The sequence below is a fragment of the Colobus angolensis genome, unplaced genomic scaffold (assembly GCF_000951035.1).
Source record: "Colobus angolensis palliatus isolate OR3802 unplaced genomic scaffold, Cang.pa_1.0 Scaffold134, whole genome shotgun sequence".
NCBI classification, from domain to species: Eukaryota; Metazoa; Chordata; class Mammalia; order Primates; family Cercopithecidae; genus Colobus; species Colobus angolensis.
This window is the reverse complement of record NW_012114422.1, coordinates 5041008-5063683: the sequence shown is the minus strand read 5'-3', so window position 1 is coordinate 5063683 and position 22676 is coordinate 5041008.

The window sequence follows — 22676 nt, the reverse complement described above, 5'->3', positions numbered from 1 at the left end:
TTGACATGGTCATTGTGCTGTCGCGCAGAGAAAGAGAGCGAGAGAGCCAAAGGTGTCTCTCTTGCAGACAAACAGGAGGGATCCTGGACACAGCTAGGTTTGCTCATACGCAAAGAGAGAAAGAAGTAAGCTGCTAACCCTGAAGGCAGGGGACAGTCGGCCATGCAGCTGCAGGCGTGAGAGTGGAAGGAGCGGCAGAGTCTGAGCAGACAGCAGAGATAAAGGTGGACAGTGTGAGAAAGCTGTTGATGAGAGCTGCTGCTGAATAAAATCATCTTTCGCCTGCCTACAGCCCCCCGAGTGTTCTTTCTGCTCACCCATCCACTCGCCTCAGACTACAGCATGAGCTGGACCTGGTCCTCAGGACCTGGCAGATGCACATTATCCTTAGTCTTGCTAGTGTCAAGCACCAATGACTGTTTGTGAGAAGCTTAGAGATATTTCTGATATTCTATCCAATCATGTCCTTGGAGTGGAGATACCCACCATGGTATGCCAGAACCTTAGGGAAGGGGCATGAAGCTGAATATCTCACAGTTATTTTTCTGTCATCCATTGGCATAGTCCTGAGCCTATTGTAAGAAAAGGTCTGCTTTATGGACAACAGCTAGTGATAGCAGAAACAAAATACAAGAACTAGGGACCAAGAAAAGAAAAAAGAAATAAGATTTTGTGCAAACTTATAAAAGACCTTCCCCCTATATTAATGATTATCAATATTACATATTTCTTATGAGATAGGCTTGGTCCACTTTCTTAGGAAAGCTAACAACCTCAGATGGCATGTTGTTCTTGTTCTTGCTGGCTGTGAAGAATTTTAATTATAGATCACTAGTTGGAGATGAAGCTCAAATTGACAAAGTAGCTTTCTTAAATAGGTGATGTGTATTCAGGAATCAATTCTTTTTCTTTTTTTTTTTTTTTTTCAGCTGGAGTTTCCCTCTTGTTGGCCAGGCTGGAGTACAATGGCGTGATCTCGGCTCACCTCAACCTCTGTCTCCCGGGTTCAAGTAATTCTCCTCCCTCAGCTTCCTGAGTAGCTAGGATCACAGAGGTGTGCTACCATGCCCAGCCAATTTTGCATTTTTAGTAGAGATGGGGTTTCTCCATGTTGGTTAGGCTGGTCTTGAACTCCCAACCTCAGCTGATCCAACCACCTCGGCCTCCCAGAGTGCTGGGATTACAGGTGTAAGCCACTGCGCCCAGTCAGGAATCCATTCTTTTACACTTAGTAGCAAAAGATTTGGCTAAAAGCACCTGATAATATTCCTTCCACCTAGATTGGAGAGTTTTTTGTTTGGTTGGTTGGGTTTTTGTTTTGTTTTGTTTTGTTTTGTTTTTCAGTTCTATTTCTAATTGACAAAATCTCCCAATTGAAGTCCATGGTCCTTGAGTATTCCATCTCTTGGGAGTCCATGTGGAAGAGTCTTTTACTAAATTATACTTTTTAGTTAGCTATCTCATAAGGCAACTGCAATAATACAACATATTTCTTTTTTATATCATAGATTCACAATTTTTGGGAGCAATTTCACCAGTCTGTCTGTTATAATTTCAAGTGGGTACAGTTAGTATTTATCAAAACGAAGTGATTTTAAAATAACCAAAACCAGTGGGAGAGCTATTGGCCAAAGAATTTTTAAAATCTCAGTTAATTTTGAGTTTTGATTGCTTTCTGTGTTTCACTAATGTGGATATCTAGGGGGAATAAGCCCAGTGAAAATTTTGGAGAAATAGCCAGATTTTGGATACTGCCTAGATTATTTGTCCAGTAAAATACGTACCTTTGTCACTCTTAAGTAATAGAGAAACACCACAGGTTGGAATAATTTTATATAAAAGAATGCCACTTACTGCTAAGGTTATTACTCTTCTGCATGGAAATGCTTCTGCCCAGTGACAAAACATACAAACCAATACTAGAGCATATGGGTATCCTTGTGATGGCAGTAGCTGGATAAAATGTAATTACCATACCTTGAAAATATATCTGGTGAAAGAAAACAACCTTAAGAATTATATAAAGTTTCCAGGGGTTATGTTTAAGGCAGATATGGTAGCAATCATTTACCTTATTGGCAAGGATAGGAGAAGGTTTCTAACAACACTACTTTTCCCAAGCAATCATCTTATCAGGGCTTCATTGAGTTAAAACACACACCGAGAAAGATGACTGTGATTTGATTGGAAGTATGAGTAGAGCATTTGTTCCGTATCATAGCCCAGTCTCAGAAGATTACGTACTTGGTTTTGTTTCTCAGTTTTCTTATTGTTTCTGGGACTGTAGATTGTGCTAATTTTATATCAAAATTGAGTGCTTCCTTAAAAGCTAAGATGGGTTGATTTTCTTCTTCAAATACATTTACAGCAGCCCTTTTGATATACTCTCTTTGAATTTATTTCTCTTGCTTTCTGGAGTGTCTGGCTTTGGCTTGGATACTTGAAAATAGCTAATGATTATGGCCGTAGTATGACTTCCAATAATTCTAAAACAAAATGTCCAATTTTTATGGACTGATTAGAAGAAGTTAAAAATTATCTTTGTTTCCACAGCATTCCAAAGTCATAAGCTACTGTGAAAGCATACCTGGTCTCTGTATAAATATTAACAGTTACTCCTTTTGCCGATTGATAGACCCTAATTCATGCTATTAACTCGGGTCATTGGAGGCAAGGTCACTCTTGGAAAATAGGCAGTTTTTATTTCTTCAGTCAAAGATGTTATAGCATAACTTGCACAATAAATTCCATATTCGTCCTTTAAGTGAGATCCATCTGTAAACTAAATAACATCAGCATTAGTAACAGGCATTTCTTTCAGGTCTATTCTAGGAGAAAGACCTGGTTGGTTAAGATCATACAATCACGTGGTGTTTCATCTGAAGCCAGAGCCAGAAGAGTGGCAGAATTTAGATGATTACCTCTGGAGATTATAACATGGAGACCAGAGAGAAGAAAAAATTCATGAGAAGGTATTATACTAACTGAATAATTTTGAATGTGGTGAGAGTTTAGAAGTACTTCCACAGAATGTGCCATGAAGAGAGTGAGGGGAGATCAACACCACCATTTCTTCAGTTGCTCCTACTTACCGGGCAGTAGCTTTTGTTCCTCTCATGCTAGGTGTCAATCCTTTATTCACAGGGCCCAGTTGTTGACTATAGTATCTACAAGTCTATTTTAATCTCCATGTTTTTGAGTCAGAACATCAAAGGCATCTCCCTGATTTTTACAAGCAAAAAATAAAAGTACAATTTTGTAATTTGGATGTATTAACACTGGGTCACGTATAGATCTTTTTAATTTCTTCCTGTGTTAACTGATTTTCCTCTGCTCATTCCAGAGGGTTTGGATAATCTTGTTTGAAAAGAGTATAGTAAGTCTCAAGTTTTAAGGATAAATTTGGAATCATATTTCTGTACTATCCTGCTAACTCTAAAAATTCTCAGTTATTTCTTAGTTTTGGGAGTAGAGAAGGCCAATACTCATTTTAATCCATCTGGATTGATTAAAAGGCCTTTCTTTGATATTAGATGACTTAAATATCTTGTTTGTTTTTGACATAATTAAACTTTGTCTTTTGAGGCTTTGTGTTCATTTGAAGCTAATTGTTGTAACAAATAAATTCTATCCTCTCCGGAGGCTTGCTTATTCTCTCAGCGGAGAAGTAAATCATCTACATACTGCATCAAGGTGGATTCTTAGGAAATCAACATCCAAAAGGTCTGCTTTTTAATATTTGTAAAAAATAATTTGGGCCCTCAGAATATCCTGGAGGCATCAGTGTCCCCGTGTATTGTCTGTCTTTCCAGGTGAAGATGAAAACACATCAACTATCTGTATCCACAAGAATGGTCAAGAATGCAATACATAGGTCTATTCCAGTAAAGAACTTACCTCCTGTTGGAATAGCAGTAAACAACATATATTTGGTACTACTGGATGTTAAGGAATGGTTATCTTATTAATTTCACTCAGATCCTGTATAAATCACCATCTACTATTGGGTTTTCTCATGGGGAAGATTGGAGTAATACTTGGGCTTGTACCAGTAATAATCAACTCTCTTTTTAAAAAAATTCAAAATTATACATCTTATCTTTCTAATGCCTTTGATCTTAAAAGGTATTGTTTAAGGTTCAGAAGTTTTGATATTTATTTGAATTGTAGTATGTGTTAGGTCTGTGATAAAAATTTACTATTTTTTTTTCTATGTGGCCTTGTTTACCAGACTTTAAACTTCTAGAAGGAAAGAAAGCTTCTTGCTCATCTTTTGATTCCCCACAGCACCTAGCACAATGGCTTCCTAAACTAGAAACTTAAAAATTACCTTTTAGAATAGATGATTGAAAAAGATATACATTGAATATTTAATATCAGAGAGCTTGATTACATTGCTTGATTATGTCTTAGTTTATAAATTGCTCATTTCTAAGACTAGTAACCTTCCATACTATAAAAAATCCTATATAGTCATTAATAATATATATTTTTTAAATTTTAGAAGCAGTCTATTTAGAAAAATACTGCTTAATGGTATATAAACAATTTTAATTTGATAAAGTTTATTTTCTAAGACTTTTTTTTACACTTTGTAACTAATATAATGAGAAACTAAAAGTATTCTCCATAAATATAAGTCATAGGACTGTTGTCCTCATTAAAGAAAAAGGGGGGGGGTATGCAATTGTGTGGAAAAGTACTGATAAAATCCCATTCCAATTAAGATGATACAGATTTTACACTTTCAACAATATTCACAACAGGGACACTCAAGCTTCTTTAAGTACTAATTACTTCATAGAAAGATTTTGGAACTTTAAAAACAAAAAAGCGTATATTTTTTGAGTCTTAATTACAGGCTTCAAGACTCAAAAAGTATATATCTGGAATTAAGGTAGATTCTTTATGATAATAAATATTCTTGTACTATCTGTGAAGTCTAGGAAAGTGCTCAGCTTGATTGAAGGCAAAGATGAGTCAAGCAATTAGGCAAGTTATCTAAAAGTAGAAGGGACTTGGATTTGATATTCACAAATGTACTCAAAAAAGAGATTTAACCCAAAACAACAGCAACAAAAAAATAGGAAGTAGATACATACCCTTGTCCAGAATTCAAATGAAGTCAAAATTCAAATGAAGACCAAAGAGAGTAATCTGCGGGACATAGACTAATTTCTAAATGTGAAAAGCAATCAGGGAAATGCCATGAGGAAAACATCAGAGATTCAGCTGTGTGATCACCCAGGGGAACTTGCAGAATATAGTCTCTGAGAAATAAATTTCTAAGTTAAAATGATGAAAAGTAAAAAGAAAATATTGATGGTAAATTGGTATTTCTCAGAATAGAACTGTCTTAATCACAATGAATAAGGGTCAGAACTGATTCAAAATTATGTGCCATAGCTGACTCATTAGGTGGTAATTAAGTTTACAACATCCATGTTAGAGAGACATAAGGAAGGATAGGCTCCTCTCTCACAAAAATCCAAAAGATATTAACTAGTGTGCCATATGCCGATTAATTTATTTATCTAATTACCTAATTATGATACCTTTATTATTACATGTTAAAACTAAAGCTTCATGCTGACTATGGTAGTCTAGATTCTTCTGAAGCAAACAGTCCCCCTTATTAAGAACTAGGATCTTTGGACAATGTATCTCTCTCTTTAATACACACACACACACACACACACACACACACACATTCCTGTTTGGAAGTTTAAGAAAGTTAAAATGGCAGGAAAGAATTGAAGGATCAAGGTATAAGAGAGAAGAAAACTTCACAGATGTGAGCTTGAAATTTGGTGATGCATTTCCTATAAAGCAGTGGTCTTCAAAGTAGTGACCCCAAATAAGTAACATCAGCATTGTATGCAGACTTAGTAATATAAACTATTGGGCTGTACTGGGGATCTCACAAATCAAAAAACTCTGAGGGTGGAGACCAGCAATCTATTCTTTAATGAACACTCCAGGTGACTCTGATCTACAGCAAAGTTGGAGAATCACTATCCAGGAAGAATTTAATGATTACAAAGTTGGCATCATAAAATGCTTTCGGTAGGATCATCATGATGGGGGGATAAATTTAGGTTTTTCTCTAACAACAAAAAAAGTGATATATCCCGAGGCACATGCAGAAATTTCTTCATGATGTTAGGACAGAGACATATGTCTTAAACTGGAAACAAGGTGAACTAACAATGGAAAAGATAAATTGGACTACTGTGCATCTTATGTTCATCAAAAAGTACTACTAAGGGGAACAAAAATGAATCACAGAGTGGGGGGAAATATTTTTTATCACACATAATTAATAAACAGCTCACATTTGGAATATATTTTTAAACACTCCTATACATCCATGTAAAATAGACAATGTGAAATAAAACAACGAACAAAAGATTTGAACAGGCACTTCCAAAAGAAAATTACAATATGGCCATACTAGAGAAGGGAAAAGTAATAGGTGAGCATTTGAGAGCCTCCTGTGGAACCATGAACACTAACTAGAAGTAACATCTAGCCTAAAAGTTGACATCTAGGCAGCAGTGAAGTAAAATAGGAGAATGAGGTAGGTCTGAGAAATATTTGCATAGGAGAGAATTGCTATCACAAGTCCTCAAGGCAAAATAGAGAGTCCAGTGTATTGAGAAACTGAGACAAATTCAGCATTTCTGGAGTTTAATGTACACAATGGATAGTGTAGCCAAGAGATGATAATGGAGAGGAAAATAGTGGTACTGCTGCTTGTAGACATAGGATAGTAGAGGGTAAATAGAAGAGAGGAACACAGTAGATAGGCAGACAAATTAAAGGGCTCTGGTCTTGATTCATGATAGAAGAACTGCCTTCTATGGAAGTGGCAAGTGGGAAGGAAAGATATAGTATAAATCTGAAAAATGTGTGTGTGTGTGTGTGTACATATATACATATGTAGGGGGTTTGATGAATGTTTGAAACTAAGGGGTGATGAAGAAGGAGGAGACAAATTTAAGCCCACGTTTCTGAGTTGCACATTACAAAGATAATGAGTCATTCACCAAGATAGTAAATCAAGAGGGGAAAAAAAAGTAGTTTTATTGTTTACTTCTCTATTTTTTTTTTTTTTTTTTGAGACGGAGTCTTGCTCTGTCACCCAGGCTGGAGTGCAGTGGCCTGATCTCAGCTCACTGCAAGCTCCACCTCCCGGGTTCACGCCATTCTCCTGCCTCAGCCTCCCGAGTAGCTGGGACTACGGGCGCCTGCCACCTCACCCGGCTAGTTTTTTGTATTTTTTAGTAGAGACGGGGTTTCACCGTGTTAGCCAGGATGGTCTCGATCTCCTGACCTCGTGATCCGCCCGTCTCGGCCTCCCAAAGTGCTGGGATTACAGGCTTGAGCCACCGCACCCGGCCACTTCTCTATTTTTTTAAGTACTAAATCAAATACATATCAACAGGTACAATATTAGAATTTTTGATATTTCAGGCAGTGATTAGTATAGGTATCTTTCTTTTTTATTTTTCATAGGTTATTGGGGTACAGGTGTTGTTTGGTTACATTCCTAAGTTATTTAGTGGTAATTTGTAAGATTTCGGTGCACCCATCACCCGAGAAGTATACACTGAACTCCATGCTCTTTGTGGTCTTTTATCCCTTGCCTCACTCCCATCCCTCCCGCAAGTCCCCAAAGCCCATTATATCATTCTTAATGCCTCTGCGTCCTCAGCGCTTAGCTCCCACATGTCAGTGAGAACATATAAAAAGGAATGAATTAACGGCATCCACAGTGACTTGGATGAGATTGGAGATTATTATTCTAAATGAAGTAACTATTTTTAATAGTTATTTATTTCATAGAGGATGAAATTGGTGAATTTTCTTTTTGAATATATTATCTACATTAGTTTTCTATGGTGCTGTAATAAATTATAAGATACTTAGTGGTTTATAAAAACAACAAATGTGTTACCTTACACTTCTCTAGGTCAGAAGTCCAACACAGGTTTCACGGGACTAAAATTAAGGTGTCCGCAGGACTGAATTTGTTCTAAAGGCTCTAGAGGAGCTATTGTTTCCTCTCCTTTGCAGCTGCTAGAGACTACCTACATCCTATGGCCTGTGGCCGCCTTCCTGCATGTCAAAGCCAGCAATGTAACCTTTCGCAATTCTAATTTCACCAGCCTGTTTCTGACCACAGCTGGGAAATGTTCTTTGTTGTGAAAGACTCATTTGATTAGATCGGGCCCACATGGATAATCTAGGCTATCATCCCTATCTCAAAGTGATAACCTTAATCATCTGCAAAATACCTTTTGCGTGGCTAGGTAACATATTGATAGGTTCTGGGGATCGGGGCTTGCACATTTTAGGGGGCTATTCTGCCTGCCACAGCGTTTTTGATGTGCTGCTAGAAAATAAAGATAATTTATTTACATGGAACTCATGTACAGGGTTATGATTCAAGCTGGAAATATTTATCCCAAAATCAACTATATAGATTCTAATTCTGTAAGTGAGAGTGAATGCTATTAATGAGAAAGAGGGTTTAAAATTAAAAGAATACTGATAAATATGTGAGGTAATGCATATTTAAATAGCTTGATTTAGTCATTCCACAATACAGAAATGTATTGAAACATCATATTGCATGCCATGGATATATACAATTTCCCCTTGTCTATTAAGTAAATAAATAAAAACCAGGACAAAACCCTGAGGAGCTACAATGCTCACGTGAAAATTTATGGAGCTCAACGTCAGAGGCAAATAGGAAGAGCGCAGTATACCAGAAGCAACATAGTTGTGGAAGATCCCAAGTTCTACAAAGTCAAGATAAGAAAAGAGAAATATCCATGGGGACATTTGCTTCCCTTGGTAAATAGACATTTTATAATGTAAAAAGTCCAAATTCAGTTTGTCACAAACTAAAGAGAGAGGATTTGAGGGAAGAACTTGTCAAGTTGTCTGAAGCTTTTTCGCCATAAATGGGTGGAGTGAGATTGAAATCTGAGAAAATTAAGATTGAGGAGGGCTTGTGTTTGTTGAATTCTAATAATAAATATAATGAACCCCTAATTAGGGAGACATCCAAAGTATTGGAGAGAGGAGGGATTAGTGAGGAGATTGTTTGATCCATAATTAAATGGCATAAGTTCAAAAAAAAAAAAACAAAAACAAAAAAGCAAACAGTTTGGGCCTGGCCATGTAAAAAAGAAGGATCCTGGTTTTTTTGTTTGTTTTTGTTTTGTCTGTTTGTTTGTTTTTCTCCATTGCCAGAGAAGGAAAAGCACAAAAAGATGAGACCAATATAGGTCTGAGCATATACCCAGCTCTTTCATTATGTGAGGAGATGGAAATAAGGAGAATAAGGAGCTTAGCAGAGACTGTGCAAGGTGATGAGTTAGAAATTTGCAAGAGTGAGGCAGATTTGAGTTAGTTGCCATAGAGCTCTGGAGAGTGAGCAAGGCTAGGAAAGCAGTAGCTTCCAGAGAAGTACTTGGGCCCAGCTGAGGTCACACAAGTCATTATTGGCCAACAGAAATACAATGCAATTTACATTTCAAAGTAACCACATTTTTTTAAAAAAAGGAAACATTTAAATTAATTTTAATTTAACTCAGTATTTTCAAAATATTTCCATTTTAAAATGCAATCAGTGTAATAAAACTATTAATAAGATATTTTACATATTTTTGTACTATCTTCAAATACCAGCATGCATTTTCATCCTGACAGCACATTTCAATTGACATTAAACTTTATCAGAAATTTCAATCTATATTCAGATTTCATAAAATATACAGATATAAAAACATATTCAAGGCTTTTTTAAACATACTTTTTTTAAAAAAAGGAATCATTTGAATTTTAACTTTAAATTAGTTAACATTAAATAAAACTTAAAATTCAGTAGCTAAGTTCCACTAGACACATTTGAAATGCCTATTGTAACTGAAGCCTATTGTAATAGCACAATTATAGACTTCAGTAGTTGGTGGTATTGACCTGTTTTTTTTGTTGCTGTTGTTGTTTGTTTGTTTTATAATCCAGGAGAGTTTAGCTCATGTAAAAGACTTATCATTCTGCTTGGAACATGGTAAACCAAACGTTTTGGATTTCTTCTTCTCCTCCTTTCCATTTCTTTCTTTCTTTTTTTTTTTGTAAGAAATAACTTTAAACAATTTAAAATTGTGTTCTCTGTCATCCCTAGATGTTTTATAAGAATAACAACAATAACAATAGTAGTTAAAAGTTGCAATGCATTTATCATGAGCCATGATTAATTTAAGCACACTATAGCTATAAATATTTAATTTTTACATCAGTCCTATGTGGTATATATAATTTTTATTCCATTTGTGGACTAGAAAATTAGAAAGTAAATATTCACAAATAATAAAGCTATTATGTGTCTGACTAAAATTCACATCCAGGCAATATGATTCTGGAGTCTGTGCTCTCAATCATCCTGGTATATGGCCTAACTAGTCTTAAATTAATGCTTTTTCTTCTGCCAGTCTAGTACCACTCACCATGGCTTTATAGTCAGTTGTCCTATTTGGCAAATTTCTCTTAGCTGTAGCCTGTACAAGTAGGTTGAGGAAAAATTCTGGGGTCATCACTTTCTCTTTAACAGATAAAGGCAGCCGGGCGCGGTGGCTCAAGCCTGTAATCCCAGCACTTTGGAAGGCCGAGACGGGCGGATCACTATGTCAGGAGATCGAGACCATCCTGGCTAACACGGTGAAACCCCGTCTCTACTAAAAAAATACAAAAAACTAGCCGGGCGAGGTGGCGGGCGCCTGTAGTCCCAGCTACTCGGGAGGCGGAGCCAGGAGAATGGCATAAACCCGGAGGCGGAGCTTGCAGTGAGCTGAGATCTGGCCACCGCACTCCAGCCCGGGCGACAGAGCAAAAGACTCCGTCTCAAAAAAAAAAAAAAAAAAAAAGAAAAATTGATAAAGGCTCTGTGGATCATTGAATATCTCCTTACTTGCCTCTAATCATTTGTTTGAGCAAGCAGCACTGAAGTCTCACTATATTCTAGGGTTTGTCTAACTTTAGAATAAAGGATATTGCAACAGAGCAAGTGATGCTAAAAAAACAATAAGTATGCAGGGTTGGTAAACACCTGATTCTAAACAGATAGAGCCCATCTCAGAATCTACTTCTAGACAATTCACATCAGTATGTACTATTCACCAGTGAGCTTGGTGATTTTCTGAGCAGTGACTTTGGTGGTTTAGGCTCACCGGATAACTGCAACAGTCTTTTATCATATATTTCATGATTATAGATTTTTTAATGATAAGAGTGGAATTTTTATTACCAAGACTTGTTATCTGTAACAATCAGTTAATTTTCAGGTTAAGATGGATGACTATTAATGTGAATAACAGGGTGAACTCCAGGAAGGTTTATCGAAAATATTGAAAATCCAAGAACAGAACATTGAAAATATTGAGGTCCAACAATATTCTCCAAAGGCCAGTGTCATAATCAAGAAATATTTAATCTTGCTTAGAAGTTCTTAGCCATTTTGGATCGTTCTAAGATATAAAATAACATAATTCTTTCATCAGTTATTAAATCTATATTAGTGTTCTATAGGTGTCAGTGTCTGAAATGATACCTGGATATTTTGAGGCAGTGAAAGATAATTTATACGAAGGGAACTAAACATATGAATATTTGATATTACCTTGTAACAAACTACCCCAAAAGGTAATGACTTAAAATAATATTCATTTATTACTATTCACTTATCTACAAGACAGTTACAGAAGATTGATCTAGGTAACATTTGGCTTTGCTTCATCCTCTTGGGAGCAGCAGGTTATCCCAAGTATATTATTCTAAGCTGGACATGGTGGCCCACACTTATAACCTCAGCAACTTTGGAGGCTAACGGAGAGTAAGGGACAGTATCACTTCAGTCCAGGAGTCCAGGAGTTCAAGACTAGTCTGGGCAACATAAGGAGACCCTGTTTCTAAGAAAAAAAAAAAAAATGTTTCATTGTGCAGGAAGGAACATTTCAAAAGTAAAATTAAAAAAAGAATTAAATATAACCAGGGAGGCTGAGGCAGATCACTTGAGCTCAGGAGCACTAGGCTGCAGTGAGCCATGATCCCACTACTGCAGCCTAGCCTGGGCAACAGAGTGAGACCTCAACTCCATTAAAAAAAAAAAAAAAAACACCAGTTTATTATTCTAATAGCAAAAGTGCCAAATGACAAGGGGAATCACTGGAAAAATGCTTCCTAAGTTCACAGCTTAGAAGAACTCTCATTTGATCAAAGCAATTCATGTGTCTCAGATCATGGTTGAGACAAAGGGACGTACATTCTGTCCAACATGAATCTATGGCATGCATGTAGATGAAGGAAGAGGTAAAGAATTAGAGTCAACGGTTCAATATATCATAGTTAGAAACTTGCAAAATCTAAGAAAAACATAAATCAGGCACTAGGAAGAAGAGGAACAGGGAGGATCTCAATGAGGAACTCACAGAGAGAGTCTCGTTGAGACACCATGCTGCCTACAAACTGGCTTGCCCCCTACTGGCTTCTGTGAATGTGTTATTCTAACAAGACAGAAACACACATCTCTAGTTTCAAGAGTGGGGGGTGGAGGTGTTATTGGCCTGACAGTTAATAATTGTACCTGGACCATAGTGTGAGGAGAGTTAGTTCCCCAAAGGAAAAGAGATCCTACTTTGCCAAACGTATTTGAAAGGTATGCTTGACTGATAAGAATAACTGATGTCTACCACAGATTGCTTTGGATGTTTCAGCATCCAGCTATATATTATTCTCATCAAAACGATCATATTTAGGTGTGATGTCAAGATCATCACTGATGATGAGAGAAACAGACATAGTATAAACAGATTGCAGATGAACTAACGAATTTATTCCCGAAGGGCCAAGGGAAAAGACAAAGATGAAGACTGAAGGATTATTTTACAAGATAAGATTTTAGATATTGGAATAAATACAGGACACTGAGAATTTTTAAATGTCATTGAGTCTTTGTTGCTTTTGGACTTTAGAAGCAATCGTGTCAACCTCTTTTCTGCCTACAGATGGAGTTACCAGGTCATTTTGGGAATATTCTCTTTACCAGCGGAAAAAAAAATTAAATAAAAATTCCTTAGTTATGTAAATGTAGAAATAGAAGCAATTCTTGCCCTGAGGAATTGGTATAAAATGATCTTTTTACATTTCTTAAGGTTTAACAGTTTGTTTTCCTTTCCTTTAGTCTGCAGCAGAGGTGTTGTGCCTGTCTGGTTTAAGAATAGTAACCTATCCATATTGTGGCTATGTGATAATTTTGTATAAAAGTAACTTATGAAAAGTAAATTAAGGATTAGTGAGGCAGGCTTGGGAAACATTTAGAGAGTATCAGTGCTTATTTAAACAAATTATATCTTTCTAAAATTTTAAGACCAATATTATCAACTCCAAACAGAGACTAAAATCTAGATTTCATGTCTCTTCATGATCTGTGTGCCAATGTCTATTGAAGGATAGAAGATAGAGGATAAACGCAGGCATAAGCAGATAATTCCTTTCTCTCCTAAGGTTGTACCTAAAAGATCTGCCCTTCCCACCCCGTTAATTGTTGTATTTAACAAGTAATCACGAGTACTTACCTGGTGTTAAAACTTTATTAGACACTAAGAATACATCTATCAGGTGTGTGTTGTGGGGCGAGGAACAGGGTGTGCAGATAAAAGTTTCTGGCCCTTTGAAAGGAATTTGATTTTGGATATTGTAAGGCTGACATACTTATGAAACATCCAAATCAAAACATCAGTGTACAGTGGTGTTTGAAACGCATGAAGCTTTCATAGGAGGACTGCACAAATCCCATGCAATGGAAGGAAAAGGACCAAGACTGCAGAGGCACTTCCCTCAGCATGACTAAACTTTAGACAAAGCTTCTCTCTGCCTCTGAAGAAGACCTTCAATCATTTACAATAAAATACTTGTAAGTGTAAATTGTTTCTCTGTCATTTTGAGATATAAAACTTTTCAAAAACTACTGGCCAGTTTTACAAGCCAGAATTGTCTTTCTCAAGGACCTGGGAGCCATCCATTTGAGATGTTGTTATCAAGGAAGGTATCCCAGTTTCTGTAGGCAAATAGGAGCCTAACTTAGGTGAGCACCTTTCTCCAAGCTGTAAAACTACTTGTCATGAAGACGGGAGAAAATTTACTTTTCCCTTGGGTAAAGTCAATTAGCAAACACAGGTGGCCCCAAGACCCCCATCTCCCACTCCAGCTCTTAACACTTCAGTCCTTTGTTTCAGACGAGTTAATTTCAGAATGAGTTCTTACCTCTTGCCTACTACAATGGTCTTGAACGAGGTTTTTTTTTTTTTTTTTTTTCTTTTCCTGATTAAATTTCTCTGGAGTAATTTTTGCTTTTAAAAGAGATTTTATCTCTATAAATGAGGTTGTTTGTTCAGATAGATAAATGAGATCACAGTGAAAGATCACTAATGTTTTCTGAAGCAATTAAAGAAGTAAGCACTGACCTGATCAAGGACTTGAATAAGCATATGAATGCTAATGAGCTGCTAATTAACAACATAATCTCCAGATTTCATGATACAGTCCTCCCTTGGCATTTATGGGAATTGGTTTCAGAACCTCAGGAACTCAAAATCCTGTGATGCTCAAGTCCCTGATATAAAATGGCATAATATTTGCATATAACCTATACACATTCTCCCATGTACTTATAATACCTAATGCAATGCCTACACATCATTCTCTTCACATAGACTCAGTACTTGGTGTGCAATAAATTCAAGTTTCACTTTTTGGAACTTGGTAAATTTTTTTTTTTCCTAAATATTTTCAATCCATAGTTGCCTGAATCCATAGATGCAGAACCCACAGATAGGGAGAGCTGACTGTATTTTACAGTAACCATGTAAGGAGTTTAATATTAATCAGAGAAAATACATATATCCTTTAGTATCAAGTCCAGAAAGAATCATTAACATGAATCAGCACACAAAAGTTCGTGTTCAAAGTCTTTCAATTGACTATTAGAGAACCAGTAATTTTGAGAAAAGGAACTTGAAGAATATATATTTTATATCATGTCTCACTGATGCAAAAAAATGAAATGATCTTAATATGTCCTTCGGGCTCTGTCAGTTAGAAAGATACATCAAAATATGTGCGTACATGTGTGTGTGTATTCAGCATCAAAATTAAAGAGGCATTTGCCATATTTGCTTTAGACCACGCTCTTTTTTATATATTTATCATAATATGAGACAACAAAAACATTCGTGTTTTTCTTTCCTTTAATTTTTAAGTTAGATTAATGTAAGTATATCAAATGCTTGTTTTAATTTACATTTTTATAATTATTACTAAAGTTGAACAACACTTTGTGAGCAATTGGCCATTCGATATTTTTGTCTGTGAATTACATTTCATATCTTTTGCCTACTTCTAGTGGATTGTTTTTCTGTTTGTTTTCTTGGTTTAGAAGAGTTGTTTGATTAAGCTGGGTTAAAACATTCCCCTCTTCCTATATTTCTACCTTGTTTATTGTGGTTTTCAATTTTAATGTGGAAAAAAATTCATTTCTTCTTTTTATGCTTTTTAAAATGTTATGGTTTATATTATTTATGTCTTTTTGAATAAGCATTCTTTACTCTGAAGATAGTTTTTTTGTTCTTATAAAACACCATGGTCTTTTAAAGTTGTTATTTTGCTCAATGAAAATTTTTGTGTGTGTATGTGTATGAGTATAAAGCAAAAAGTTGGAATATATAACATTTTACATATGAATACCAACATTTTTATTACCATTTAAAATCATTTATTTCTACACAAATTCATATTACCACTTTTGTCATATAAAAGCTGTTCATATTACCTCGCTCATATATTTGTTCATTCTGACACAATGTTATTTTTATTAAATACACCTTTTTCATAAGTGCTGAAATTCATGAGTGATTTCTTGCTCTTGTTTCTACCATCTTATATTTCATAATTCCTTCTCCACTTCCTTTTTTTAATACCTTTTTCTTTAACTCTTTAAAGGCAAGCCATATTTCCTTGAAAACTTCTCTTTCCATGTACGTTCAAGACAAGCCTGGCCAACATGGTGAAACCTGTCTCTACTAAAAATACAAAAATTAACTGGGCGTGGTGACAGACACCTGTAATCCCAGCTACTCAGGAGGCTGAGGTGGGAGAATCGGTTGAATCTGGGAGGCAGAGGTTGCAGTGAGTCGAGATCGTGCCATTGCACTCCAGCCTGGGGGACAAGAGTGAGACTTTGTCTCAAAAAAAAAAAAAAATCATATTTTCAAGTTTTATTTAAAAATCTCTTGAGAGTAAATAATAAATTAATCTTGAGATAGTTGTCATAATTATAATCTTAAATCTTCCCATTTATAACATCTTATGTCTCTTATTTATTTCACTATTTTTACAAATTTTTAAATACACTTTTAATATTCTCCCTAAAGATTTTGCCCTTCTTTGGTGAAACTAATTTCTTTTCCCTTGTGGATGTTGTAATAAACTCTGCCTTTACAACAACTTTCAAAAATCTCTTTACTGCACTGACTATAAACTCCAGAATGATGTTGAATAGAACTGCTGATTTTAATGTTCTTAAATGTAACATGTTTTTTATTCTAAGTGATCACCATGAATTATGTTTGCTACAGATTTTTGTAAATGTTCTATTTCCAGGAAAAAAAGTACTTTTATTTTCTCTTTTGTTTTCCAATTGGCAGAAGAATCAAGTTCATGTAAGATTTGTCCCCTATGCCTCTATTGAATATCTTGACCACTCAGGCAGCTTATCTAGAAGACAAACTACTGATTTTTCTGTGTATAGACTTTCTGTCTTTGGAACATAAAAGCCAGAAAATGTTGTGATTAATTAGTGCGTGTATTAAGTGAAAATTCTTCCCACCTAGGATTGTGCAGGTGGGTGGGCAAATACACCAACTAAATTTATGCCAATATCCTGTGTATGGCTGTCTAATTACTTTGTTTCAGGAAGGGAAGTTCAACAGCCTTCTGCTATAGGGAAGTATTTCAGCAAGCTGAAGTACAGATATTGAGAAAGGAGAAGTGGCTCGTTATCAGCATGCTAAGCTTGCTGGAGACGCTCTCCCTGAGCAGATAAAACAATGGACTCAGCAGTTGCTATTCCTCAAACAGGATTTTGCCACTGGCCGTTAACTTCATTTCTTTTACACAAGAAAGATCTGAGATAACTGTCCATTTCTGTTTTGCAGTGTACAACAAGGGTGAAATATTGAAGAGCCTTGCTCAGTATGCAATTAATCTTAGCTCAATTTACAGAAATCTTGGGGTAACACAGAACAGAATGGTCACTCTGCTGGAGTGAAGTGCCAAGAATTGCAAAATGAGAAACAATTTTTACCAAAGAATTGAAGATTATAGTACACACTTTATTCTCTAGCTTACCAAGAGAAGTGCAGGTGTCTATTGGGATATCAAGGTTGGAAAACAATGGAGCAGGGCAGGAAGGTACTTCCCAGAAATAAATTACCATCCTTAGAAGATCATAGGTTAAATACTGTCATCAACTGTAATCAATTCAGACTGACCCAGACAGAAAATAATGTAGAAGTAGATTGAATAAAGGGCAGTATATTTAGCCATTTAGGCATTGAAAGCACCTGTTTTTAACTCATTAGGGAGTAAGAAAGAAATAGAATAATCAGCAGTGAGTCACAGCTGGCAAGTGAGAAAGGTGATAGTCACCCATGGCTTGGGTCGAAATACTTTTCTAAATCTTGAGACAGAAATTATCTAGAATTAAATTAAAAACACGGTTGGTGATGTTCCCAAGCAATAGGAAAGAGGACCACTGTCATAGGCAAGGAGAAACACATTCTCAGCACCCCACACAAGGATGACAAGGTTTGGAAAAATGTCTAGCCTTACTCATCTAGTTAAAACCAGAGAAAACATCAACTGTGAAAATCCTGGGTTGATTTCTATGTGCAATTTCTACTCTGGGGAAAGAAATCCTGAACCAAGACATACTGCCAGCCTTCTTGGGGATGGAAGATTATCCTTTCGAGAGAAAATATTACTGGGAACAAGAGTGTTGAGGGACGATAACTTGATTAACCTTTATTATCTTTTTAGTAATTTCTCAGCCACAATTGATTTATACTCATTGTAATCCTTTCCATTAAGTCACAATATTGAATTATGTCAGGGTTAGACTTTTACAATAAAGGTATAAACTTGAACCGCTCCCCCAGAATAGTGACTAATCAGCTTTATTCACTTTAAAATGTCAGTTTGAAATTACATTATAATAATAATAAAATTAAAAGTTCACTCTGTGGTCCAGGCTGGAGTGCAGTGGTGCGATCTCTACTCACTGCAACCTCTGCCTCCCAAGTTCAAGCGATTCTCCTGCCTTAACCTCCTGAATAGTTGGAATTACAGGCATGTGACACCATGTCCAGCTAGTTTTTGTACTTTTTATAGAGACGGGGTTCCTCATGTTAGCCAAGCTATTCTTGAACTCCTGACCTCGTGTGATCCACCCGCCTCAGCCTCCTAAAGTGCTGGGGTTACAGGCAAGAGCCACTGCGCCCAGCCTTATTATTATTATTATTATTATTTTAATTTATATAAGTTGAGTTATTTTGGTTTCAAAGATAAAGGAGTTGAAGGAATCAATACGTAAAGCTGAAGGAATCAAATAAAATTTTATTAATTCATTCAGTCATTTATCCATATATGCACTAACAGATTATTTCATGAGAATCTCTTCTGTGCTAGGCTTTGGAATAAACACTGAGGATATAGCAATGAATACAATTAAATTTTAAAAAAAGCTCCCTCTTGGAGCTGACATTCTAGTTATAGTGAAAAGGGGAAGCTTATCTGAGAAGGCAGCGTCAGAAGGAGGAGGGAATAAGCCATGGAACTCTCTGAAGGGAGACAATTGCAGAAAGGAAAAAGCAAAATCCATGAGACAGAAGCATACCAGGCATGTCTGTGGGATGGCAAGACCAGTGAAAATAGATGGAAGGCAGCAAACAGAAAGACTGGTAGGAAAGAGGTTAGAGGTGGAGAAAAACGGCAGTGTTTTCAGACTTGGCTTTTATACTGAGTAAGGTAGAAAGACAGGGAAAGGATTTAAAAAAGGTTTCACATGATAACACATGTATTATTAAATTGCCAGACAAGCTTCTCTATTAAGAGTAGGCTATAGAAAATTGAGTGCAGAAGCAAGGAGCCTATCAGAGAGTGAAATAGTAATCCAGCTTTTAACTTTCCTGATATGCTCAGAATTAGTAATAGTATGTATGACAGGAATCAATTGCCTAAAAGATTGATTTAAAAGTAATATGTCCTTAAAACAAATCTTATGAAATTTCATTAATATCTTACATTAAATACATGTTTTCTTAGATTTTTAGACTGCTGTTTTCAATTTTTCAGTCTATTTCTGCATCATTACTATAATGTGACATAGTACTTAGTTGACTGTTATGATGTATTTACTATTAGAAAGAGTCACTTCACTAACTTTTTCTTGTTTCTTTTCTTTTCTTTTTTTTTTTTTTGAGATGGAGTTTTGCTCCTGTTGTCCAAGCTGGAGTTTAATGGCATGAGCTCAGCCCACTGCAACCTCCGCCTCCCGGGTTCATGTGATTCTCCTGCCCCTGCCTGATGAGTAGCTGGGATTACAGCTGCACCATCACGCTCAACTAACTTTTTGTATTTTTAGTAGAGATGGAGTTTCACCATGTTAGCCAGGCTGCTCTCGAACTCCTGGCCTCAGGCAATCTGCCCACCTACACCTCCCAAAGTGCTGGGATTACAGGTGTGAGTCACTGCTCTGAACCACTAACTATTTTTCATAATTTGTCTGCTCTTTTAAGATGAAGAAAAATGTAGTTGAATTTTGTCACGTGCCTTTTTTTGAGTATTTTGTGGATTATACAAATGAAATTTCCACAAACAAAACCATACTTAAGATTTTGGATTAAAATACACTTAGCTATCAGTATTCTTCTATCTGCTTTTTAATTTTACATGGTAGTATTTTGTTTATAATTTTAATGCCATCTATAAATGATGCAGTTAGAAACTTATAGTCTTTGCTGTTATTCAAATTTGATAAATATCATACGAATCCTAAGGTAAATTTGGAATTTTTATTTTTTCATCTTAATATTGGTTGGAGCAGGAGATTAGCTAATTAATTTTATTTAGTAATTTATTTTTTTCTGCTTGGATTCTCTAGAATTCCATTTTATCCTGATATTTAAATAACCAAATACATTATATTTAAGCAAATTAATTTTGCTAATTTACTTTAAGTTATTAAAACAATTACTACTAATGCAATTATGTATAAATGAGCATGCCTTGGAGATATTGTAGGTTTGGTTACAGCCCACCCTAATAAAGCTAATATAGCAACAATCCAGTCACATGCATTTTTGATTTTCTAGTAGAGTTAAAAGACTATACTGTAGTCTATTAAATGTATAAGAGCATTATGTCTAAAAAACGTGCATATCTCAATTTAAAAAAATCCTTTATGGCTAAAAAATACTATGGTAATCTGAGTCTCTAACGAGTCATAATCAATTCACTGGTGGAGCGTCTTTCTTTCATGTTAGTGACTGCTTATTTATCACGGTGGAGGCTGTCGAAGGTTGAAGCGGTTCTGGTAATTTCTTAAAATAAGACAACAATGGAGTTTGCCTCATTCATTGACCCTTCCTTTCACAAAAGATTTCTTTGTAGCATGTGATGCTGTTTGATAGCATTCGACAAACAGTAGAATTTATTTCAAAATTAGAGTCAATCTTCTTAAATCCTGCTGCTGCTTTTTGAACTAAGTTAGTATAATGTTCTAAATCTTTGATGTCATTTCAACAATGTTCACAGCATCTTCACCAGGAGTAGAGTCTATCTCAAAGAAACACTTTCTTTGCTTATTCATAAGAAACAACTTCACATCCATTTAAGCTTTATAATGACAGTGCAGCAACTCAGTCACAGCTTCAGACTCTACTTCTAATTCTAGTTTCCTTCCTATTTCCAGCACATCTGCAGTTACTTCCCCCACTGAAGTGTTGAGCCCCTCAAAGTCATCCTGTTAATGTTGATATACTGACCTCCTCCCATGAATCCCAGATGTTCTTAATGGCATCTAGACCAGCGAATCCTTGCCAGAAGGTTTTCCACTTACTTTGTTCAGATCCATTGGAGGAGTTACTATTTATGGCGGTGATTGCCTTATGAAAATTATTTCTTAAATATTAAGTCTTGAAACTTGAAATTATTACTCGATGCATGGTCTGCAGAATAGATATTGTGCTAGCAGATTTGATAATAAGAATAGTTATTTCAAAAATAGGCTTCAAATGTTTAGTAACCATGCTGTTAATAGATGTGCTGTCATCCAGGCTCTGTTGTTCCATTTATAGAGCACAGGCAGAGTAGATGTAGCATAATTCTTGAGGGCCCTAAGATTTTCAAAATAGCAAATGACCAGTGGCTTCAACTTGACGTCACCAGCTGCATTAGTCCCTAACAAAAGAGTCAGCCTGTCTTTTGAAGCTTTGAAGACAGGCATTGACTCTTCACTATCTATGAAAGTCCTAGTGGCATCTTCTTCACGTAGAAGACAATTGAAAATGCCTTGAAAATCTGTTGTTGAGTGTAGCCCCCTTCATCAATTATCTTAGCTAGATCTATTGGATAACTTGCTGCCACTTCTACATCTGCAACTGCTGCTTCATGTGGCACTTTTATGCTATGGAGACAACTTTGCTTTTTAAAGCTCATGAACTAACCTCTGCAAGCTTCAAACTTTTCTTCCGTATTTTCCTCATGTTTCTCAACCTTCATATAATTAAAGAAAGTTAGGTCTTTGCTCTAGATCAGGCTTTGGTTTAAGGAATTTTGTGGCTGGTTTGATCATCTATCCAGATAACTAAAACTTTCTCCATATAAGTAATAAGGCTCATTCTCTTTCTTTATCATTCATGTGTTCACTGGAGTATCACCTTTAATTTCCTTCAGAACTTTTTCTTTGCATTCACAACTCTATTTTCAGCATGTCTTCCTCACTAACTCAATAATTTCTAGCTTTTGATTTAAAGTGAGAGATGTACAACTCTTCCTTGCACTTGAAGAGTTAGAGGTCATTGTAAGGTTATTAGTAGGCCTAATTTTAATATTGCTATGTCTCATAGAATAGGAAAGCCCAAGGACAGAGAGAGTGGCCAGCTGGTTGGTTGAGCAGTCAGAACACACACACTATTTATCAATTATTTTACCTTCTTACATGGTGTGGTTGCCTCAAGACAATTACAGTAGTAACATCAAGATCACTAATCACAAGTTACCACAACAGATATAATTATAAGAAAAAGTCTTAAAGATTGCAAGAGTTATCAAAATGTGACACAGTGACACTAAGTGGACTCATGCTGGTGGAAAAATTGTGCTGATAGACTTAATCAACACGGGGTGTCACAAATCCTCAATTTATTTAAAAAATGCGGTATCTGTGAAGTGCAATAAAGTGAAATACAGTAAAATATGATATGGCTGTATACAATGTGCATACATACACACACACATGCATACATGTATGTCTCTTGGGTCATTTTCTT